This window comes from Pogoniulus pusillus, chromosome 24 (assembly GCF_015220805.1).
Source record: "Pogoniulus pusillus isolate bPogPus1 chromosome 24, bPogPus1.pri, whole genome shotgun sequence".
Taxonomy (NCBI): Eukaryota; Metazoa; Chordata; class Aves; order Piciformes; family Lybiidae; genus Pogoniulus; species Pogoniulus pusillus.
In genome coordinates, this window is record NC_087287.1 from 2,311,375 (window position 1) to 2,326,570 (window position 15,196).

General features: G+C 45.2%; 1 protein-coding gene across 8 annotated transcripts in view; it reads left to right on the forward strand.

Annotated features, from left to right (window-relative positions):
• The window catches only part of NELL1 (neural EGFL like 1), a 322,104-nt gene that overhangs the window by 180,782 nt on the left and 126,126 nt on the right, over positions 1-15,196 (forward strand). The gene's annotated exons all lie outside the window — the stretch shown is intronic.

Sequence of the window (15,196 nt, forward strand, 5' to 3'; positions counted from 1 at the left end):
AGGATTTCGTTCCAGGCTGTGTTGTGCGTTGTCAGTCAGATCTCTCATAGGGTGAACTTTTCTCCCTGCTCTGCCTGGCTGCTTCTCGGAAGCGCTTTGGAAATAGAGCAGCTTTGCCAGCGTGGGTATGGTCACTGGTGGCAGGAATCACAGAACCACAACATTAACCAGGTTGGAAGAGACTTCTGGGATCGTTGAGTCCAACCTATCAGCTAACCCTTCTGATTAACTAAGCCATGGCACTAAGTGCTACACCCAGCCTCCTCTTAAACACCTCCAGGGATGGGGACTCCACCACCTCCCCAGGCAGCCCATTTCAATGGGCAGTCACTCCTGTGAAGAATTTCTTCCTAATGTCCAGCCTAAACCTGCCCTGGCACATCTTGAGGCTGTGTCTTCTTCTGTCACTGGGTGCCTGTCAGAAGAGATCGACCCCATCTGGCTACAATCTCCTTTCAGGTAGTTGCAGACAGCAATGAGGTCACCCCTGAGCCTCCTCTTCTGCAGGCTGCACAGCCCCAGCTCCCTCAGCTGCTCCTAGTAGGGCTCTGCTCCAGCCCCATCACCAGCCTTGTTGCCCTTCTCTTGAATGTGTCCAGCACCTCATCATCTTCCTTAAATTGAGGATCCCAGAACTGGACACAGCACTCAAGGTGTGGCCTGAGCAGTGCTGAGTACAGGGACAGAAGGACTTCCTTGGTCCTGCTGGCCACACTGCTCCTGAGCCAGGCCAGGATGCCATTGGCTCTCTTGTCCACCTGGGCACACTGCTGGCTCATGTTCAGTTGCTTGTCAACCAGCACTCCCAGGTCCCTCTCTACTTGGACTAGGGATGTATCCTTCATCTTTCCCAGGGTGCATACTTTTTAGGATGCCCAACATGTATCAGCTAGAAGAGCTCTTTGTGATTTTCTTCTCCTGACAGCAGAATTAAAAGAATCAATATTGAATGTGTGTAATTTTTGAGCTTTAAGATTGTTCCTGCTTGACCTTTTTTTGCTTCTTGTTAAATATTCACAATGCATTTTGATCCTACTAATTTTCTGCAGTGCCTGTGAACCCACTGAGGTGTGCCCCTCCAGACTGACTCACTTGGTTTGCAGTGGCATGAGGGATTCCATTGAAATCCCATTTGTGGTTGCAGGCAATTGTTTTGTTCCATTAATTCCTTTAATTTGCCATTTTCATTGTGCAGTCACCTGGGATGATGCAAGGTCAAATTAATATCAAAGAAATATTTTTTCTTTCCTCCTTCCAGATTAAATTATTAATAGTTAACTATTCAAATTGCTATTAATTTTTAACATCTTGATTCACTGATCTCTTTATGTTGGACCAGAGGGCTTGTGAGTGTCATGCCTAAGGAGTCTGTGCTTGTGTTGCTGTAAGATGGAGATTAGATGGAGGGCTCCTAGCTGACATCTGCTCTGTATGTATGGGAGCTTAGGGCAGGAGATTTTCTCCAGGGAATTGATCACCATGTCTGTGTGTGCAGGTTTGCTGAGGAGTAGCTGAAATAAAAAACTCCATAGTCTTCTGCAGGGAAAAGTTACTTAATGACTGTAATGATAATTTAGTGCTGGTTTCAGCACTCGTGCAATGTGGCTCTGGGATGCTTTGGACAGGCAACCTCTTCCCTGTAACTGTAGTATCTGTTGTTTACAGACACTTATCTTGTGTGATAGAAGTGACACAAAACACCAACTGTTAATGATTGTAATTGGGTCTGAGCCCTTCAAATGAAAGATGTTAACAGGACTGAATTATGGTCTTTGTCAAAATGATGTGCAAGTGAAACTTAGAATCATAGCATCAACCAGGCTGGAAGAGACCTCCAAGCTCATTCAATCTGTCACCCAGCCCAATCCAATCTATCACCCAGCCCTATCCACTCAACTAGACCATGGCACTAAATGCCAGGGTGTATCCCTTCCTTTCATTCTGTCTGGAGAGCATGGGAGCTGGAACCTTGTTTTTTCCTGTCTATATAGAGATATTCAGAAGTTTTTCACAGAGAGAGTGATTGGCATTGGAATGGGCTGCCCAGGGAGGTGGTGGAGTTGCCGTCCCAGAACATGTTCAAGAGAAGACTGGATGGGGCACTTAGTGCCATGGTCTAGTTGACTGGACAGGGCTGGGTGCTAGGTTGGACTGGATGACCTTGGAGGTCTCATCCAACCTGGTTGATTTTATGATTCTATGATTCAGACACAGAATGCCTTTGCAGAGGTCAGAGGTATAATCTAAAGCAGGAATGTTATTTGATGTGTAAAGTATGGCTTCATTTAAATAATAAAAGCCTTTGATCTTTTCTATTTCTTGACATTCTGTGAGGCTGGTGTCTGAGTATGTACTCCTGTTCTCCTGTCATCTTTCTCCCAATAATTTCATGGTGATTATCTGTCAGATACTCAACCTGTGACAGCAAGTTTACATTTATCACTTTCCCAGTGGGTTTTTGTCAGGCTGGTTTCAGCCACTCTTTGTCTCATGAAGTGATTACAGGCAAGCCTTTTCAAACAGTCTCTTGATTATTTGCTGGCTCTGGGACATGCAAGCCAACTCTGCAATGTCAGTGGTGTTCCAGTGTGTCATGTTCACCTGACAGTGATAAGTGTCAGGTTTTAGCTAGGTTCCTACCTTTCAGTTTCAAATGGTGCAAATATCCCACGTCCAGTCTCTTCCTCATTCTAGTCTGTTGGTGAACAAATCCATCCTATTAGATGAGTTTTCCATTGACACAACACATCTCTAAGCAGGGCTTTACAAAATAGGTGCTAAAAGTAGCTTAGTGTCCAAGTCATGTATCATAGCATCATAGAATCAAGCAAGTTGGAAGAGACCTCCAAGTTCATCCAGTCCAACCTAGCACCCAACCCTAGCCAGGCTTTTCTTGAACATCTCCAGGGACAGCAACTCCACCACCTCCCTGGGCAGCCCATTCCAATGCCAATCACTCTCTCTGGCAGCAACTTCCTCTTGACATCCAGCCTAGACCTGTACTGGCACAACTTGAGACTGTGTCCCCTTGTTCTCTTGCTGGGTGCCTTCCAACCTGCTTGATTCTATGATTTGTTCTTGCATTGTCACTTTTCTTGGGTAATCCTGTACTTAAATCCCTATTTTTCTTGGATAATAATATATACTCTTTGTTATCAGGTTTTGTGACTGTGACTTTTTAATGCATTTGAGCAGAAGTATGTTAGAAGGAAAAAATCCCAATCCCTGTTGGATTGATCCATCGACCAACCATGTGGTGTTTGTGGTCTTGTGGCTGATAGATTTGTGTATCTAAGTAGTTTTTCTTAATTTTTGCTGAAGTGATGAAAATGCAAAGTAAATTTGAGCTGTCATTACCCTTTAGCTAAGTTTGTTGTGAAAGCCTGAACCAGGTACAGCATACAAATTTGGTTTGATCTGCCTTTGGTCTCAGCAGTGGAGTCTTCATGCTGTGCAGTATTTTGCTGATATAAGAAGGTGAAGTTGCAGCCAAAAGAACTCAGATTGTGATCTTGTCAGATCTCATAAGACAAGTAGGGTCTACTGTGATCACTCTGTCAGTAGAGTACCTCCAGGGTAAAACACTGATGTCTGAGGAAATCAGGATGCACTAACTGCCATTCCTCCTTGAAAATAGAAGTTGATTCTGTGTATTGAGAGTAAATCTACTGCTGAAGGTGCACCCTTTGGAGAAGTAAAATTCCTGATCACTTCTTTCCATGTAAACATTCCACAGTATTTTTGTGAGGCTAAAGGAGTAAACTGAAGGCTAATACATGGGAGAGACAAAAAAAAAAGAGTAAATTTAGTGCTTTATCTTTTTCTCTCTCTCTTTTCTGTGCTGGGGAGCCCTTTCTCCTAGTGAAATGCACTGCAGGGTCCTGCACTTTGGCCACAACAACCCCAAGCAGCACTACAGGCTGGGGACAGAGTGGCTGGAAAGCAGCCAGGAAGAAAGGGACCTGTGGGTACTGGTGGATAGTAGCTGAAGATGAGGCAGCAGTGTGCCCAGGTAGCCAAGACAGCCAATGGCATCCTGGCCTGCATCAGGAGCAGTGTGACCAGCAGGACAAGGGAGGTTATTCTGCCCCTGTGCTCAGCACTGGAAGGTGTCCAGAGAAGGGCAGCAAGGCTGGGGAGGGGCCTGGAGTACAGCCCTGTGAGGAGAGGCTGAGGGAGCTGGGGGTGTGAGGCTGAGGGAGCTGGGGGTGTGCAGCCTGCAGCAGAGGAGGCTCAGGGCAGAGCTCATTGCTGTCTGCAACTACCTGAAGGGAGGCTGTAGCCGGGGGTGGGGGTTGGGCTCTGCTCCCAGACAACCAGCAACAGAACAAGGGGACACAGTCTCATGTTGTGCTGGGGGAAGTCTAGGCTGGATGTTGTTAGGAAGTTCTTCACACAGAGAGTGATTGGCATTGGAATGGGCTGCCCAGGGAGGTGGTGGAGTCACCATCCCTGTTCAAGAAGAGACTGGATGAGGCACTTAGTGCCATGGTCTGGTTGACTGGCTAGGGCTGGGTGCTAGGTTGGACTGGATGAGCTTGGAGGTGTCTTCCAACCTGGTTAATTCTATGATTCTAAGTTAGGTTCTCAGCACTCTGAGAGCAGAACATGCAGCAGTTTAGATGCCTAAACACTGTCTCAAAAGCCAGGTTGTAGACATCTGTTTGTAAGAGTCTCAGTCAGCACTGAGTGGCTTTGTTGGGTGAGCTGCTGCTGGGCCAGCAGTCTGTTTGCCTGCCGTACGAAGTGCCACTCCATCTCAGCTCTGTCAAAAGCTTGAAATGCCCTGGAGTCCCCCCTCTTGGCAGCCTTTGCTTAATCAGAAACTTGAACGTGACACAGAGGTGCCAAGTCTGGAGGGGAACCTAATAGCTTGACTGTCTGTGGTTGTAAACAGAAAGTGGAGCAGAGTCTTTGTGGCTTTCCTATCCCCTGTGATAGAGCTCCCACGCCGCAAACCACCCAATGCGTCGCTGAGAGCTGTCCTGTCTCGTTGTGCTTGAACCCTGCTGCAGAACCTGAGCTGTGATTTGATGTGTCCTTGTATCAGCAGATTGACACATCTGTCACACAGGCAGGCTCATTTAGAAACAGTTCCACCTTCCTACACTGCAATAGCACCAGTAGGCTTTGGTGTGAGTTTGGAATGGGCTATAGATTGCTTTTTCTCTTTGTTTGTGAAAGTTAAAGCATCAATGGACTGCTGAAGTCCAAAACTGTTTTGAACTTATATCCCCATAGAAGTTTGTCAAGCCACGAGGAAATGCTGGCTAAAAATTACATCCTGAGGCTTATTTGATACTTCTTGTGTTGGTGATTTGGGGATTTCTGCAAAGTCAAGCTTGCAGCTGTTGCTGAATTGAAAAGTGCCTGAAAGACGAGGTGCTGATATCAACTTCATAAAGCATGCAGCTTTCACAGTTGCATAGATAAAAAGCAGCATGTCTTTTTAGAGTGTTCTATATTACTATAGAAATAAATCAGTGCATATTGCTTTGAAGTTTGTTTTCTCATGCAGTTCAGGTCCTTGGACCATATTGAGCTTTTAACAGCGCAGAGGCAAAATAAAGCTCAGTGTTAAAATGTAAGGGTAAGAGGCCTCTCTCCTGAAAACTTTTTATGAGGCATTGGCAGCTGTCAGACTGTCTCAGTTTCCCACATTGTGCCATTGTGTGTGATTCCTTTATTTTCCTCAGTCACTGTCCTGTGATGTAGAGGAGCTGAGAACTTCAAAGGTTGTTCCTGGGGCTTGGTGGTTGTTCTTCTTCCCCTTCTTGTATCAGTATTAACATCACTGCTCCAAGCCTAGCTGGCACTGTATAGTTGCTCCCAGTGTGGTAGATCCCATTGAGCTGAAGGCTGTATTTTGCTCTCTGCTTTGTAACTATGTCAAGAAAAGCAATAACTACTTAGAGGAATTTGGAGTAACTAGTGGTTTACAAATATACAAATCAACATACACCAGTAACTAGTGGTTTACAAATATACAAATCAACATACACCAGTAACTAGTGGTTTATAAATATACAAATCAACATAGACCAGTAACTAGTGGTTTACAAATATACAAATCAACATAGACCAGTAACTAGTGGTTTACAAATATACAAATCAACATGCACCAGTAACTAGTGGTTTACAAATATACAAATCAACATACACCAGTAACTAGTGGTTTATAAATATACAAATCAACATACACCAGTAACTAGTGGTTTATAAATATACAAATCAACATACACCAGTAACTAGTGGTTTACAAATATACAAATCAACATGCACCAGTAACTAGTGGTTTACAAATATACAAATCAACACGCACCAGTAACTAGTGGTTTACAAATATACAAATCAACATGCACCAGTAACTAGTGGTTTACAAATACACAAATCAACATGCACCAGTAACTAGTGGTTTACAAATATACAAATCAACATACACCAGTAACTAGTGGTTTACAAATATACAAATCAACATACACCAGTAACTAGTGGTTTATAAATATACAAATCAACATACACCAGTAACTAGTGGTTTACAAATATACAAATCAACATACACCAGTAACTAGTGGTTTATAAATATACAAATCAACACACACCATCAACTTGCCTCATTGCAGTCCAAAGCCATGAACTGTAACTCCTTGGTAGAAAGGGCAGGGATTGTAGGAAAAGTTTGTTATCCCATACTAATAACCAAGACTACCACTGTGTTTAGCATGTTCTAATAAAACAACATTGGCATGCATTGTACTTCCAGCATGACAGCATGAATGGTGTGAGGTATTGTCCCTCTGAGAAGGTACCAGAAGAGAATGAGCTTCCAGTTCTGACCAGTACCCCTCCAGGCCATGCTGTGGCATCTCTGATATCTGGGATTTCTTCTGGCTGCCTTGAATGAATGAATGGATACATCATAGAATGGCTTGGGCTGGGAGGGACCTCCAAAGGTAATCTAGTCCAAACCTCTTGCAGTCAGCAGGGACATCCTCCAATAGGGCAGCTTGCTCAGAGTCTTCTCAAGCCTTACCTTGAGTATCTTCAGCCATGGGAACCTGTTCCAGTGTTTCACCACCGTCAAGGAGCAGAGCTTGTTCCTGACATCCAATCTAAATCTATGCATCCCTGATTTCAAACCCTTGCCCTTCATCCTAGCATTCCATGCTTGTCAGCATTAGACAACCAGAGAATGCTCCATCCAAACAGGAATAATCTGGTTTTCAGAAAGAGGTCCACAGATCTGCAGCAAAGCATCTCATAAAATGAGAAGGCGACTTGGAGACCTTCACTGGAAGAGAGGATGTGGCAGAGCAGGATTCCTGACTGCAGGAAAGGCTAGATGGCATGCATGTTTGCACAGGTGCTCTTTAGGATCTCTATGGTAGGAATAGCTGCCAGCAAAAGGCCTTGTGCTGATACAGAAGGAAAATTAAAGTGTATTTGATGTCGTATTAATCTCAAATGAAACTTGACTTTTACTTTATGTCTTGAGTTTATTCACAGACTCTGGAGTATAATATGAAAAATGTTTTTAACAGGACTGAGTAAAGGCCAAGACTGAAAGTAAGTGTAAGCTGAGCTGAATACCAAAGAGCATAGAGGATCTGAAATTAACAGCAAGTGCTTCTTCCTAGGCTATTCAAAAATAGTTTCAATGCCACAGACTTCAGGTTTCTGTGTGTTCAATTAAGGTCGAAGAGAAGCTCCTTATGAAAACATGAGTTTGTGAAACACAAATCACTCTGGAGAACTTTCTGTCCTTTTTGGTAGTCTATCTTTTGTCATCCATGGTTCTTCTTACTTCTGTCCATATGTATCATAGGAGTGGAACTCATAGGGTTTGTGAGAATGAGCATCATTACTAAGATTAATGATTTGGCAATAACTAATGAAGTCTCTGTATACTGGAATAGAATATAGACCTTTGCATTCATCTCTGCTTTCTGCCTCTTGCTGAAGGGAAGTAAAGAATCAGTGGTGCAGAGGGTATGCATGGTGAGGTCTTTTCTCATTGGAAGTTGAAATCATTCCAACTCATGTGCTGCTGTCATTGCTGCCTCCTTTCCATGCTGGCCTCTTAAAGATGACAGTAGTTTTAGTCCACTTGCTGCTAGATATATCCATGCATCAGGTTAGTTCTGGGATGTATTAAATACATGAATAAGATTAAATTCTGCTTGTGATCTTCTAATGAAATACTAAAAGATTTCATTGTGGTGTGAAAATCTAAACTAAACCAACTAATAATTAAAGCAGAAATGGAGCCCCTGAGACACATCTCAAAGATTCTCTCTCAATGGCAGCTTGGGAACATGAATCTTACTATTTTGATACATTGGTTTCTAGTCATTTCTAGGTAGATTAACTTGTTAGAATAAACCAGAGCAAAATAGAGTGAGAAGAAGAAGAAGCATGGGTCATTTTATAAACTTGATCTGGATAGCCACATGTGACTGAAATCTCACCAGGTGCCAGAAAGCAAAGGGAAGAAGTTTAGTTGACAATTAAAAATGGAACATTTGAGCAATTTTGTTCTGCAACTGCATGCACATTCCAGGTTTTATATTCAAATCAGAGCCCACTGTTTTTTCCTAGTTGCCTAAGAATAGCATATGTCTACTCCTTTAGAATGCCTTGGTCTAGCTGATTGAGCAGGGCTGGGTGATAGGTTGGACTGGGTGATCTTGGAGCTCTCTTCCAACCTGGTTGATTCTATGTACCCTAAAGTTAATGTTTACCACCAGAAACTCTCTGTGGCAGTGTAAACTACAGTAGCATTTTAGTTTCTTATTAAACCCTCAGCAAATCTGATTCTTCCGCACAGATTTGTATGTTTAGCTACCTGTAAGTGTAAAGCTGCAGCATATGGATGTTAGAAGGAAGTTCTTCACAGAGAGAGTGATTGGCATTGGAATGGGCTGCCCAGGGAAGGGGTGGAGTCACCATACCTGGGGGTGTTCAAGAAAAGACTGGAGGAGACATTTAGTGCCATGGTCTGGTTGACTGGCTAGGGCTGGGTGCTAGGTTGGACTGGATGGGGTTGGAGGTCTCTTCCAGCCTGGTTGATTCTATTATTCCATATCCTTGTCAAGAAACAGTGGAGTTTTATTTTTCTTTCTCTGCCTTTCTCCTTCTTCCTCCTTCCTTTTGGGAGTGGGCAGGCTGAGTGTGGATAACTGAAGTTGAGAATGGCCACAGACAAACTTTGCTTTGTTCCTTTAATGATGGTGAGCAGGGGCTGGGAGTTGTCTGCATTTACGACTGGCTGTTACCTTCCACCAGCCTGCCATCTGCAGTGTAATTCCTCATTCGCAGTGTGTGTCCTGTTTCTAATTGCCCTGGATTTTTGGGTGGTGGGGGAATTCTTCTTGTGTGTTCAGAAAAAGGCCTGCTTTTATCCAGCCTTTTGTTTTAACAGAATTTCTCAGGAGCTGAAATCCTGTTTCCACTAAGTCTGCAATTCTTCCTAAATTCAGGGGTTTTTTTTGTAACCTCCCATTTTTAAAGCCTTAGTTATTACATAGACATCTAAATCCTAATGCCCTGAAACAAAGCCCTGCTTCTTTTAAAGAGTCTTTGGCTTTCTCATTGCTGAGTTTTCAAAGGCCATTGCTTAACTGTTAGCAGATAGCTAATTAATTTTCCACTAGGGTATGTATTCTGTACAAGTGGCCTTTGTGTTACTAAACAATGGTAGAATCTGATGACCTTGTTATTCCATCAGGGACTTGTCTCTCTATTCTAGGTAGCTTGCTGTATGGGAGCCCTGCTGCCAGTGTGGTTACGTATCCCAGAAGCAGGCTATCATCTCAACAATTCAGAGAGCAACTTAGATTTCCTTTCAGTGCTGCAAAAGCAAGTAATAAGAAGTCAGAATCTTTGCACAGTGTTCTTGATAGAGGAATGTTTTATTATTAAAGCATCGAGGCTTTGAGGAACTAATGGAAGAAAATCCTTACTATAAGAAAATTGTTTCCATCTTGTAAGCAGGTTCAGATTGAGGCCTTTTCTTGCAATGAGAAGTGAGAGCAGCTGTGGTATGCATGGGATGTATCCAGGAATGGCATTCCAGTGTTGGCCCTTTTGTGAGGAACATGCAAATTTAAGGAAAATAAAGATGAAAGCGTTTGAGCTCTTGCTACAAAATACAGCCAATGTCATACACCTTTTGGAAACCATAAGTTTGAAATCCATTATGGGCTTTAGAACTGTGTGAGGCACTGGGGGGCTGTGGTGTGCTGGTCTGGTAACTGTGCTTAGCTCAGCAGATTCTTGTTTTCATCTTATTGAAGATGCTCAGAGGGCTGCAGCACCTCTGCTATGAGGACAAGCTACAAGAGTTGGCCTCTTCATCTTGGAGAAGAGAAAGCTTTGAGGAAACCTTACAGAAGCCTTCCAGTATCTGAAGGGGAACTATTCTAGTGGGAGGTGTCCCCATCTATGGAGGGGGGCTTGGAACTGGATGGTCTTTGAGGTCTCTTTCAACCTAAACCATTCTATGATTCTACAGGAGGGCTGGGGAGGGACTATTGACAAGGACTTGTAATGACAGGACAAGGAGGAATGGGTTTAAAGTGGCAGAGAGGAGATTGAAACTAGATGTTAGGAAAGGGCTCTTTGCAGTGAGGGTGGGGAGACACTGGCACAGGTTGCCCAGGGAGGTTGTGGCTGCTCCCTCCCTGGAGGTGTTCAAGGCCAGGTTGGATGAGGCCTTGAGCAACCTGTTCTAGTGGGAGGTGTCCCTGCCTATGGCAGGGGGTTGGAACTGGCTGAGCTTTGAGGTCCCTTCCAACCTAAACCCTTCTGTGATTCTAATAGGAAATGCTCCCTGTTTTCCCATCATGCTGTAACTAGTTCCTTGTCTGGGAAGGAATTAGTTGAGACAGGGGAGGTTTAGATTGGACATAAGGAAAAAGTTTTTCATGGAGAGAGTGGTCAGGCACTGGAATGAGCTGCCCAGGGAGGTGGTGGAGTCACCCAGCCTGGCTGTGTTTAAGGGTGGTTTGGATGTGGTGCTCAGAGCTATGGTTTAAGGTGAATCTTGTAGAGCAGGGTTCTAGGTTGGGCTGGTGACCCTGAGGGGCTTTGGCACCCTGCCTGTGTCTGTGATTGCAGGAAAAAGGAGATAGCAGTGTTCTTACAGACCAGCCTGTGCTTTGCTGTTAGGTGGCTTTCTGTGGTCTGAAGAATGCACTGGGGCTTCTTACTACAGAATATACAACTAAACTGTTTTCTGGTGAATGAACTTGGCTTTTGATGTGATTGTTATCTCTCTAAGGCCATGTAATATTGAGTAGGCTGCCTGTGAGCCAAGCCAAGACAACTACAATGCTTGTCTTCAGCTGCCGTCACGAAACGCTGCCCACAGAGAAGCAGCATCCCCAGACCTGTGCTGCTATCAGTCAGTGGACTTCTGTTCAGGTTGATGCAGTTTCAGTTGCTTGAGGCAAGAAGTTAAGCAGAGTTGACTTCCCAGTGACAGCTTTTTCCAACAGAAGTTTCCAGCAGAGATCTGCTTTTAAAGGCCCAAGTTCTTTAGAACTGGAGTGTTGTTTAGTGCCTGCATACAGGACATTCTCCTTTGATACATGTTGTGATTTCAGGGGCACACAACAGAGGTGCTGCTGTAAAAGGAGAGGTAATTTCTTGCCAGTGAAACTCTTCCAGTCTTTGATTGCTGTTTATGATTTTAAATCATCCCTGTTTATCACTATGTGCAGGGTGAGTGCCAGGAGGCTGGAGCCAGGCTCTGCTGGGTGATGCCAGTGACAGCACAAGGGGCAGTGGGTGGAAGCTGAGGCATAGGAAGTTCCATGTAAACATGAGGAGGAATTTTTTCCCTATGAGGGTGTCAGAGCACTGGAACAGGCTGCCCAGGGGGGCTGTGGAGTCTCCCTCTCTGGAGATGTTCAAAACCCATCTGGATGTGTTCCTGTGTGATCTGGTCTAGGTGATCCTGCTCTGGCAGGGCGGTTGGACTGGATGAGCTTTTGAGATCCCTTCCAGCCCCTGACATTCTGTGATTCTAGTCAGACAGCATTTAGCATAGCATTAAAGCAAATCCAGGTTCTGTCTGATGTGCTTGAACAGGAGACTTTGAAGAAAGTGCTGTTCTTTGCAAAGTCATAATCACTTTCCTGAGTAAGCAAAACCTGAGCCTGCTTGCCGTGCTCACGTCCCATCTGAACCCAAGTGTTCCAAAGGATGGGCTCTTGTGAGGGAGAAGGAAACCCAAGATAACTACTTGCTGACAGAACCTTAAGGGTTTTTCCATCTGGACTAAAAGATTTTTGTACCTCGACAGAAAATCAATGCTTTCTCCTTCTTAACAGGCCTGCAGCAACATCATCTGCAGACATCTCTACACCAGGGAAAGCTCGATTTAAAGTTCCCACCATTGCAGCCAGATTGCTGCTAAGAAATCTTAGGATTCCTCATGCAGATGAGGTTCCCTTAGTCCCCCTTGTGGCAGCAGCGCCAGGATGGCTCAGGAAAGGCAGGCTCCCCTCCTCAGATCTGCTGCTAACTCTTTCAATTATCTCATCTTGGGAAAAAATGCTGTTTTAAGCATGACTGTGGGAAAGAAGCTTTGCCAGTGCCAACTCTCCCAATATTGCCAGCATCTGCACATCTGCAGGAGTGGTAAACACAACGATTTCCACTGTCACAGGCGGCATGGCAGAGCTCTGCTCTCGTGTGTATTTTGGCAAAGCACCAGTGCTGCCACTGGGAAATCTGCTGTTTGTTCTTGGAGCACTGAGATGCTAATCAACTGATTTTGATGATTGTTTGATTGGGAATGTTCTTGTGTGTACATGAGCCTGCCACCAAGGCGCTCTCCTTGCAGTCTGAATATGAAAGCCAATGGGAGAAGTAGTAAGAGCAGAGAGAGATGTCCCTGGACATAGGTTTCTTATGGAGAAGGTGTCTCTTTAAAGAAAGCGCCCCTCAACTTCAGCTGCCTGCTAAGCACTTCTGTGCAGGGCAGCTTTCTGTGCCAGCAGTTTCAGCACCCTGAGACCAGAGTGGCAAGAACCAGGCTGTTAAGAGTTTCTGCACTTTGGCCACAACAACCCCAGGCGGTGTTACAGGCTGGGGACAGAGTGGCTGAGAGCAGCCAGGAAGAAAGGGACCTGGGGGTACTGGTGGATAGTAGCTGAAGATGAGCCAGCAGTGTGCCCAGGTGGCCAAGAGAGCCAATGGCATCCTGGCCTGCATCAGGAACAGTGTGGCCAGCAGGACCAGGGAGGTTCTTCTGCCCCTGTACTCAGCACTGCTCAGGCCACACCTTGAGTGCTGTGTCCAGTTCTGGGCTCCTGAATTGAAGAGAGATGTTGAGGTGCTGGAGGGTGTCCAGAGAAGGGCAACAAAGCTGGTGAGGGGCCTGGAACACAAACCCTGTGAGGAGAGGCTGAGGGAGCTGGGGTTGTTTAGCCTAGAGAAGAGGAGGCTCAGAGGTGACTTTATTGCTGTCTACAACTACCTGAAGAGAGGCTGTAGCCAGGTGGGGTTGGGCTCTGCTGCCACACAAGCAGCAACAGAAGAAGGGGACACAGTCTGAAGCTGTGCCAGGGCAGGTCTAGGCTGGATGTTAGGAGGAAGTTGTTGGCAGAGAGAGTGATTGGCATTGGAATGGGCTGCCCAGGGAGGTGGTGGAGGAGGCACCATCCCTGGAGGTGTTGAAGCAAAGCCTGGATGAGGCACTTAGTGCCATGGTCTGGTTGACTGGCCAGGGCTGGGTGCTAGGTTGGACTGGGTGATCTTGGAGGTCTCTTCCAACCTGGTTGATTCTATGATTCTAACAAGACAAAGCAAAGAACAGGCAGTCGAGCGTTCAGATTACATACAGTGTCTTAAAACTGGCAAGGAGCTGAAGCAAATAAGTAAGCAGAGCTGGGGACCAGCATAAACTGCAATCATAAATGCAAGCTCGCATTTATCAGCTGAAGGCAGGCACGTTTGAGTGCGTGAGTGTGAAAGCAGAGCGAGGAGTGCTGGGCGGCTTTGATGCGCTTTCAAAGCAGGCGGCTGCGCTCCTCGGCACTTGGCTGCCAGATGTGTTTGACAAACACAAAACACGCTGGATCCGTGCTTCTGGAAGCAGTTATCAACGGAGCTCCAGGAGTACTTCATTTGGAGTGTTCTTCGGGATCCACCATTCAGATCTCCCTCTGTCTCCAGCTACCTTGAAATCAGCACCTCGTTCTGTGCTGTGGAAAAGTGAGGGCATTGCAGAGGTTAACTTGAGCCTGCTGAAGCTCTTGATGCAGTTTCTCTCGCTGGAGGGCCTCTTCCAAAGGGCTTAATTCCAAGTGTGTGAAAAAGGAGCATTTTTGCTCTTGTTTTAGAGGTGCTGCTTCTCTCTGTGGACTGCTGGAAGCTAAATTCAATCCCACTTACTCACTGATGTATTTAAGCAAATCCTTCTCTCCAGAAGGGGATTCCTTTTACCTTCAGCCTTATGATTGCAGTTACATGGATTAAGACTATGGAGAAAGGATCCAGAGTCTGGTATTGAGTTAACTGTTGTCCTTTGTGTGATTTGAAGAAACTTCATTGTATCCTCTTGATTCCTCTGAACAGAACTGTAAATCCACCAGAAGAGAAGTGTTCAGGTTTTCTTTTTGCCATCCTACTGGATGAGGGAAGCTCAAGAAATTGCAGGAAGAAAGGAGAAACTTGAAGTGTCAGGTAGCTTGCCACCTCCAACTGGTGATTTACTAGAACAAAATGTAGCAGGAGAGTGAAGTGCAGGAGCTACAGCAAATTAGGCTCTGTGGCAGCAGAGTTTGCTGTATGAAAGCACAATGCAGTCCATTTGTCAGGAGAGCCTCCCTGGGGTTGTATGGCATGAGTGATGCTCTAAAACCATGCAGTGTTCTTACATGCTGGTACAGTTGGGTCAGCATGCATTGAGTGTGGCTGTGGCAACTGAGCTGTGTATTTGAAGGTCTCTTCTGTTAACTTACCTTGTATTTCTGCTTATTCCTCTTGGACAGTGATGTAAAGGTTGTTTTTCACAGAAGTTGTTGTTGGGTTCTGGGATAAGATTTAACAAGGCTAAGTGCAGGGTTCTACACTTTGGCCACAACAACACAAAACATTGCTGCAGGCTGGGGGCAGAGTGGCTGGAAAGCAGCCAGACAGAGAGGGAGCCGGGAGTGCTTGTAGATAGTAGCTGAAGATGAGGCAG